At 45.4% G+C, this 9,074-nt stretch overlaps 1 long non-coding RNA gene across 1 annotated transcript; it reads right to left on the reverse strand.

Moving 5' to 3' along the window:
* Positions 1-553: 553 nt before the first annotated feature.
* Positions 554-8,609, reverse strand: LOC147024186 (uncharacterized). The gene is made up of 3 exons (XR_015058916.1): positions 4,652-8,609; positions 2,573-2,657; positions 554-1,108 (listed from the first exon to the last, which is right to left on the reverse strand). It is a non-coding gene; the product is annotated as an uncharacterized LOC147024186 (long non-coding RNA).
* Positions 8,610-9,074: the final 465 nt, after the last annotated feature.

Below are 9,074 nucleotides of genomic sequence, written 5' to 3' on the forward strand. Positions count from 1 at the left end.
ATGATTCCTGATCCGATTTCTTCTTCGAAAGGATCCCATTCACAACCCATGGCACGACGTTCGGTTGAAAGGCGAAGGTGGTGGGAGTTTGCTGTGGTGGTTTGGGAAGGGTTTGGTGGTGCCGATTTGGTTGTTGGCGGGCGTCGTTTGAGAGTGGGGGTGAGGCGATGTTTGCGGGGTGGGGTTGTGGAGGTGAAGGGGGTGAAGGTGGTGGTGGTTTGGTGTAGTTGTTTGGGGGCGTTGTTGGTGGTGGCGATTTGGTTGTTGGGGGATGATTGGTCCAAAATAACGACAGCAAAAGAAAAACGGCTAGCTCAAAGGATCGCAGCCCTGTGAACACGGAAATTGCTTCTAAACAACAGTGGGGAAATCTAACTACATATATACTTATCATCATAACTGATCTAAGGTCCTTCATGGTGGTCTGCGAATTTCCACAGCTGTAACAATATATATATATATATATATATATATATATATATATATATATATATATATATATATATATATATATATATATATATATATGTAATACATGGTATATAGGGCTCATTATAACCACTGACTCACTCACAAATATTAAAGATTGATTCCTTCCAGCTGACGTAGAAAGCAGAAATTTTTCGTGCCAATGGACATCGAAGCCGATACACCAGGAAAAAAAATAAAATAATAATAATTTTCAAAATCACAGAACTGTCAGAAAGCATCCGTAATGAAAATATATGACAAAATAAATAAATAAAGGATTGTGTCCAATAGCCAAGGAGACTACTTAAGCAGCACCAACGTTCTGCGCAGAGTATGGTGTCTGTCTCTGTCTCTGTCTCTGTCTCTGTCTCTCTCTCAACAAACAAGGGTGAATGCATAACCTCCGTCCATCTACAGTGGAGTAGATAAGTTCTTCTAAACACAGAAATGTACAATTACGCAAAAATACATTCACAGACACCACGCAATTAATAACACTCCTCGGTAAAAAATGATAAGCATAATGGCGCGTGAGCATTATCGTGCTCCTTAAGTATTAAATCATTGAGTTACCTTCTCTGACTCTGTCAGTGGCTTCTCCCATCCCATCATGTGCTTGACCCATGTACACTGAATCCTGTGGTAAGGGTGTTGTGGTTAGGCAGCTCTATTACTCAACGTGCAAGGCTGACCTGATTGAGAGCACTTTGTGTCACTCCTTAAGGCTGAAAAAAGTGTGTCTATCCTTTCAGGCAAGTCAGAAAATATCATCTTGCTAATCTCAAGACTGAACACTCAAATATAAAATCTCCTCCCTCCAAGTCCTGGGGACATTTTGTGAAGTCCGTATCTGGTTTCTGCTCCCCGTCCATCCTTTATGCCCAGTCATGTGCAGGGTTTCACCGAGCACCTTATAGTAAAGGTGGCTGCATTGATCACCCAGAGGTTCAATCAGGGCAGGAATTCTCGGAATTCAGTCAGAGTGCCGGCAATAACGTGCTCTCCATTTTAATGGCCATCCCAAGGATGGTGCACTCATTCATAAAACGTCCTGCCAGCAAAGGACAAACGTAAGAGCTTATAGTCGGGTGGAGAATCGAACCAAGACTTGACAGCTCAAAAGGCAAGTGCACAACCTGTGAGCTGTTTTGTTAGCCCTGTACGAACATGGTTAGTGTCTTGCTCATCAACCAAATTAATTAGCATTACATTTCCAGCAACTTCAGTTAATGCCAAATGTTATCAAAAAAAATTGTTTTGTCAAACCATCTTGATAATCTCAACAAAAAAAAAATTATAGTTAGAAATAACAATAATCAACTAGAAGGGCACTCAGTAGAGCGCATACTTCCTCCATAAAATGCCTGATCCAGGAGAACATATCGAGCCCAATATATTTTTGAAATATCATGCAACATACTGTATAGTTTTTAGCCCCATCTCCCAATGCTGAAGAATCAATTAAAACATTAAGATTCTCGCATCCGGATATGGATTCAGATCTTCACCAAAATCAGATCCATTCTTCCTTGTTCATACCAAACGTGTCCACCAAGTTTCGTCCGATTCCGTCCACAACTTTTTGAGATATCATACTTTATATCGGTTTAGCCCTATCTCTCAATGGTGAACAGTCACTTTAAAAATTGGAGTATACAGATCCAGATCTTCATCAAAATCTGATCAGTTCGTCCTTGTCAATCACCCAGCCTGCCCACCAAGTTTCATCTGAATCCGTCGAAAAATTGAGACATCCTGCGCACAAATAAACAAACAAACAAGAAAAAGACGTCGCGCAGAGCACGATACTTGCAAAATCCACCCCCTCTCCAAAGGTTGCCATAGATACATGAAATTGTCCATTTCATTAAGATTAAAATTGACAATCTTAATCAAAGCTCAGGTCAATCGGATGAAAACTGATTATTTTTCAAATTGAAATTGTTTTAGAAGGTTGACCTTGAGTTGATATTTGACTTTTTGACCTTTTAACCTCAAATAGTTGGTTTCTCAATTCAGTGATGCACTTTGCAAATCCTGTTCAACTTTCATGTCAATCAGATGAAAAATAACAATTTTAGAAATTTGATCTCAAGATGACCTTTGTCCTCAGGGTCAAGGCTCCTCAGTTGAGACTACTTCGACAACTTGGTGAAGTTTCATGATGATCGGTTTAGAATTGTGACCTGTAGGAGATTGACAAATAAACAAACAGACAGAATAACAAAATCGACTGACCAATATAATTGAAAAAATTTCGATTTTGCAATAAATAATACGTCGTGCAGAGCACGGTACTTGTGAAATCCATAAAACGAATTTGACCTGAAAAATAATTGGCTGGTTGAATTCAGTGACCTCAAATATAAATCCTCTTCAAATTTCAAGTTAATCAGATGTAAATTGAGGATTTTAGAAATCCCACCCAAGTTGTTGACCTTTGGTTTATGATGACCTTTTGGCCTATGTTGACGTCAAATAATTGGTGGTTGAATTCAATGAACAGATATGCAAATTCTCTTGAAATTTCAAGTCAATTCGATGAAAATTTGTTTTCGGAATTTGACAAAAAGTCGTTGACCTTTTTGACCTCAAAAACAATAGGCGTCAAGCTTACGACGAACTCTACCATGTGGTGACGTTTCGTTAATATCGGTTTAAAATTGTGATCAGTAGGCGATTGACATACAACCAGACAGAATAACATACAGGACTAACCAATCTATATTACTAAAACTCTCATCTTGTATGTATGTATGTATGTATATATATATATATATATATATATATATATATATATATATATATATATATATATATATATATATATATATATATATATATATATATATATATATATATATATATATATATATATATATGTTCCCAAAATACAGCCAAAACGGTACACGACCGTGCAAAAAATTTCGGCCACCTTACCTACCATTCGCCTGCGGTGTGCAGTATCAAGTTTCGTTAGAATCGGGCAACGAAGAAATTATTATCGTGACAAACGCTTCTTCTTCTCATATATTCTTCTTCTTCTTCTTCTTCTTCTTCTTCAGGCCACGAAAAAAATTATTGTGACAAATGCTTCTTCTTCTAATATAATCTTCTTCTTCCTCTTATTCAGGACAACGAAAAAATTATTATCGTGACAAACGCTTCTTCTTCTCATATATTCTTCTTCTTCTTCAGGCCACGAAAAAAATTATTATCGTGACAAATGCTTCTTCTTCTAATATAATCTTCTTCTTCCTCTTATTCAGGACAACGAAAAAATTATTATCGTGACAAACGCTTCTTCTTCTCATATAATCTTGTTCAGGGCAACGGAAAATTATCGTGACAAACGCTTCTTCTTCTCATATAATCTTCTTCTTCATCAGGGCAAAGAAAAAAATTATTATCGTGACAAACGCTTCTTCTTCTCATATAATCTTCTTCTTCATCAGGGCAAAGAAAAAAATTATTATCGTGACAAACGCTTCTTCTTCTCATATAATCTTCTTCATCAGGGCAAAGAAAAAAATTATTATCGTGACAAACGCTTCTTCTTCTCATATAATCTTCTTCTTCAGGACAACGAAAAAAATTTTTATCATGACAAGCGCTTCTTCTTCTCATAAAATCTTCTTCTTCTTCTTCAAAGGTGACGAAACTGTTTGTGATGCGCATCGTGGGAGGCTCGAAATGAAAATGTTTTTGAGTAGTTTTGGCTGATTGAATAATGATAACGATATAAGCACAGGGTACATCTACACGATTATAGATTAAAAAATTATGGTTAAAAAAATAATAATAAATAAAGCAAATACATGAACTTTGTTCCTTTCGGTGTGAGGAGAAATCACAAGGTGGGCATACTTAAAACGTACCGGTTGTGGTTGTGCACACACATGCACACACACACGTACACGTACACGTACACATACACATACACGTAGTTCTGTGCGTTGGTTCGAAACTCTGTTTAAACATTACGGTTTCAACTTTATACTACAGACCGTCAGTAAGCGAGAGGTTTTGATGGCTGACGACATGAGAGAACAAGATATAAAGTTTCATGACGGGGTAGACAAATTAAATAACTACGACACAAAGACCACTAAAGCTTCAAGATGCATCAGAGTGAAATCAAAACGACACGTTGTTCAGCCCACAACCTGGACATGCTCACCATGCCTGCAAAAGCCAACAGTGCTGCTCCAATCGTCTTCCCTCAGTTGAGGTTGCTTTTGCTGCTGTTGTTGTTGTTGTACTTATATTTCTTCTTCTTCTTTTCGGTTTTCTACTAATTATTATTATTCCTTTTCTTCTTATTATTCTTCATATTGCTCTTATTATTAATAATGTTTCTTATTCTTTTTCTTATATTTCCTCATTATTATTACGAGTGCGGGCCCGGACTTGCGTGGCCGTACGTGCAAAAAAAAAAAAATTGTCACGTCAAAGCACCGTCAATCTTCTTATCCTCAATATGAGTTCTCTTACATAAGGAGCTTCATTCGCAGGAAGAAAGCATTACTGCATTGGACCACTGATCTCTATACATATTGTCGTCGACGTTAACTGGATGGGAAGCTCGGCATTGATCGGTCGAGCGATTGTGAAGTCGAGTAGCGGCGGCTTTCTTGTGACCCCCAAAATGCGTCGTGATCCATTTTTTAGATCCTCGTGGAGGATCTCCAAGTCTTACTCACATTGTTGTTCTTCATCTTCTTCTTGTGGACATTTTTGTTTCACAGCCTACAGTTTTCATCGAAACGTCCTGAAACTTGGCATATATATTGTTGCGGTCTTCGCGCCCGCCGGCGTGCTGACGGCCACGTAACTCGAATCGCAGCACGTCGCCCACCGGACGGACAATCCAGTCGTGACCCTCTCGGACTAACGCCGGGAACCAGTCACGGGTGGACCTTTCGGTCTCACCGCGATCGAGCCAATCAGCCCCCGCGTGGGATAGGGTTGCTCGCCAAATTCGAACTACCTAAGTACCCACGCGGAGGGTAGACCGGGCGATCGCACCTCGCCGCAGGTCGACTTCGGACACGGGCCACTTAAGCGACCCGTTCCGTACTATCAGAATAACCGAGCGGTGTTATCGTCGACCTCGACGGTTCGATTAATTATCGGGCGTACTCAGCCCACTACCAACCCTTTACGTGAAGCAAGATGAGGGTTCAATGGGGGAAAAGACGAAGCGAAGCGGGAGAACAGTTCAACAATAAAGCACATTTATTCGCGGCACACGGGAAGCACACAAATACAATTCCACCAAATGCACACAAAAAAAAGAAAACACAATTCCATTTACACAAAAAGCAAACATAAAAGTGAAAACACAGTGCAGAGCTAATACCGACTACCGAGCACACGGCAACACTTACACAATTCTACTTCACAGACGGCGCCGACAACACATACCCAAAACCAAGGAAAAGAAATACCCTCAAGAATGAGGCAGGCCTGAGGCCGAGACCGGGTCGGGCCAACCCGTCTGGTGATGAGACGCGGAGCGGCGATGGCCCCGCAACCCGCGGGCCTCGTGGACAGTGCCTGGCAGGGGGTGGGAACGGGGCCCCCTTGGTCGCACTATCTCAGCGCGGGGGGAAACAGGAGGGGGTTGCTGATGCTCGGGGTATAGAGGATCTTTATTATCCCTGGTGTGCGTCTCCACCTCGGCCAGGTCGCGCTGCCGGCCTCCCTCGGGCGTGCAGCTCCTGGCACCGACGCGAGCACCCCCTCCCTCGTCCGACTCTCTTCAGCTTCTCCAGCCACTGCAGGCTTCGGGCTCCAGACTTCCACACTCGTCCCCTCCGTTCCGACTCCTTCTCGTTCTCGTTCTCCTTCTCCTTCTCCTTCTCGTTCTCGTTCTCGTTCTCGTTCTCTGACTGACGAACACCGTCCTTTTATCCCCCCGTAACTTCGCCTTTGACCCCCTCCCTTTGACCTTTCACCTCGCTCCCCATTGGCCTGAGAAAAAGTGGGCGTGAAGGCTTTTTGATCCACAAATTTGCATATATCGATCGTTCTGGGGGCGGGGCCAATTCGCCCCTCGCTCACCGATTGGACGGCAAAAAGTGGGCGTGTGTCGTTTTTGATCCGTTTTTGAAGCACAAAATCCGTGATTTTGTACACGCTGTTCGACGCGCGTTCTGCATGAGTCCAACACCGGTACCCACAGCGGGGCAAGAACGGTGGCGATGCTACGGTTGCGAGGTGTGACGTGAAGGTCGTGGCGGTTGTGGTGAAGCGGTGGTTGTGGTCGGTGGTTGATGTTGTGGTTGTGATCATGGCGGTTGGTCCAAAATAAAGATAGTAAAAGAAAAACGGCTATCCTGAAGAGTCGCAGCACGTATAAATGACATGTATTCCCACTAGACAACGGGTTTGGGCCTAACTACACATGCACTTACCGAGATACCTCACCTAAGGGACCTGAATGGTGGTTTGCGAATCTGGTAACCACAACACTACCCCCTTCCCTTTTTACAGACTCGTCCCGAGTCGTCAAATTTTCGTGTGCCATCATGTGTAGTTTTCCCCTAGTACACTTTACCTACGGATCCCTGAATGCGACATTCATGGTATTCGTGTCCCCAAAATAAATAACCTGAGGGCTGCGTAACTATCTAAACAAACTCACTCATACGGACGACTTAAATAAAATTGCCGGCGCTAAGACATACATGCCGGGGGCGCACTCATATTTACAGTACATCTTACCTTAACTTACAAATTTTACACTAAACCATGGCCCAGGATCATTGACTCTGCAAAAAGAAAGCAGTTAGCAGGGAGCCAGGCTGCCCGCATGCAGTCTCTGGCTCAAACAATGCAGGTGACAGGGAACGTGGCTGGCTGCTCACACGCAGTCCAAGGCCTTCCCTTTTGAACTGAACGCAGTGAACCACAACGGTGCATGGGCCGCACAACGCAGTCTCCGTGCCAGCTCAAGTGGCACACGCAATGAGCACAACGAATGGATGCATGAACACAAACACGGTGCACGGGCCGCCACTGCAGGCCCGTGTTGTAGCTGCCAACAGGGCAGTTCTTGCAGCTTGCAAACTGTTGCTTTCAGATCCTGGCGCACATGGAAATGAACAGGGGGGGGGGGGCAAAGCAAAAATTGAACGGGGCTGGTGAACGTGGGCAGTGGGCATGGCATGGCAAAGGCAGCAGGCAAACACAGCCCGCAGAAGAAGGCCGCTGCAGGCAAACATAGCGGGCAGATGAACTGGCCGGCACAGGCCTTGAAGCAAACACGGCCAGCCGATGGCACAGGCCTTGCAGCACAGCAGCTGCAGACGATCCAGCCGGCACAGGCCTTGCAGCAAAACAACAGCTGCCGATGAAGTGGGCCGGCCTCTGCCTTGCAGCAACGCAGCCAGCAGATGAAGCTGGCCAACCTTTGCCGTTCAGTGGAGGTTGGTGGAGGGAGTGCGGTGGTGCTGGCCACTTGGAAGGCGGGCTCGGACCTACCTACCTGTCTCCCTCCCAACTATCGCCTTTGCCTGTCACTGTACATACCCACTCCCTTAATTTGTCAAACCCCAATTTAGCCCCAACTTATTTTTTTTGTTGTTTTTATTTTTACTTCCCCACTATAAATCGTCCCCTAACCCCCTTTATCGTCCTTGTTCGGCGAACCTATCCTGTCACCTAGCCTACTCCCAACCCCTACGTTCCCTTCCCGGAGGGGAATAAGGGAGAGCTAACGTCCCGCGTCGAGGCCCAACGAAGCCTCAGAATGGCCTCCCCAGAGTTCGGCGATCTAACCCAAAGTGGGTCCAGCGGCCCACAACGACAGCGAGGGGATGGATGGTGCGGAGGGGTACATCTCCTAATCTACCCTAACCATTTAACTGCTAAACTACCCCGGGGCTTTCAACAAGCGCCTCTCGCTTAAACTATTGGTTCTAACAACCCAGATTCCCGTCGCCTGTGTTGGTGTCCTCACAATTTCGGGCCTCGCCCCCCAATTTTCTCTCCGTGCCCTCACACGGTCTCCTGGCTGGGACACGTGGCTCCCTTTGGCAGGTACGACCCTCTGCCGAATCTCCCGCTATGGCACCCCCGGGCACTACACTGCCTCCGAGCCTACCAGCTCCCTAACACCGGGGAGTGCCCCCCATGGCACCTCCCCTGAAACGCACACGTGGCAGGCCGGCCTCCCGGGCCCCTTTCCGAGGGTCACCCGTGCCCACAACACTGCCCACGCGGCTAATGGCGCCCCGGGCCCCCGCACCAAGCAGGCGCACCCGTGCCCACTACTCTATCCCGACCCCCCATGGGCCCTTGTCCTACCGCGGCCGACTAGCCTGGTGCCCGGGGTACCCACTCAGCGATACTCACCTTTCGCAGCCACGCTCCCAAGCCCGTCAACAGGGCTCCTGCACCCCTCCAAATGGGTTTCGAGCCTACTTTCCCACCAACAGCAAAACGACCTCCATTTTTCAATTTAACTAACCCCCTAACTCACTCTACACTGACCCCGGGGTCCCTTGGGCGGGAGTCACTCCTCCCCCCAATCACTCATCGCACCATGCATTCCCCATTCACTCCACTCACACAGACCCGCTGGCCTCACTCACTCA

This window comes from Eptatretus burgeri, chromosome 6 (assembly GCF_056783735.1).
Source record: "Eptatretus burgeri isolate ZD-2024b chromosome 6, Ebu_testis_v1, whole genome shotgun sequence".
NCBI classification, from domain to species: Eukaryota; Metazoa; Chordata; class Myxini; order Myxiniformes; family Myxinidae; genus Eptatretus; species Eptatretus burgeri.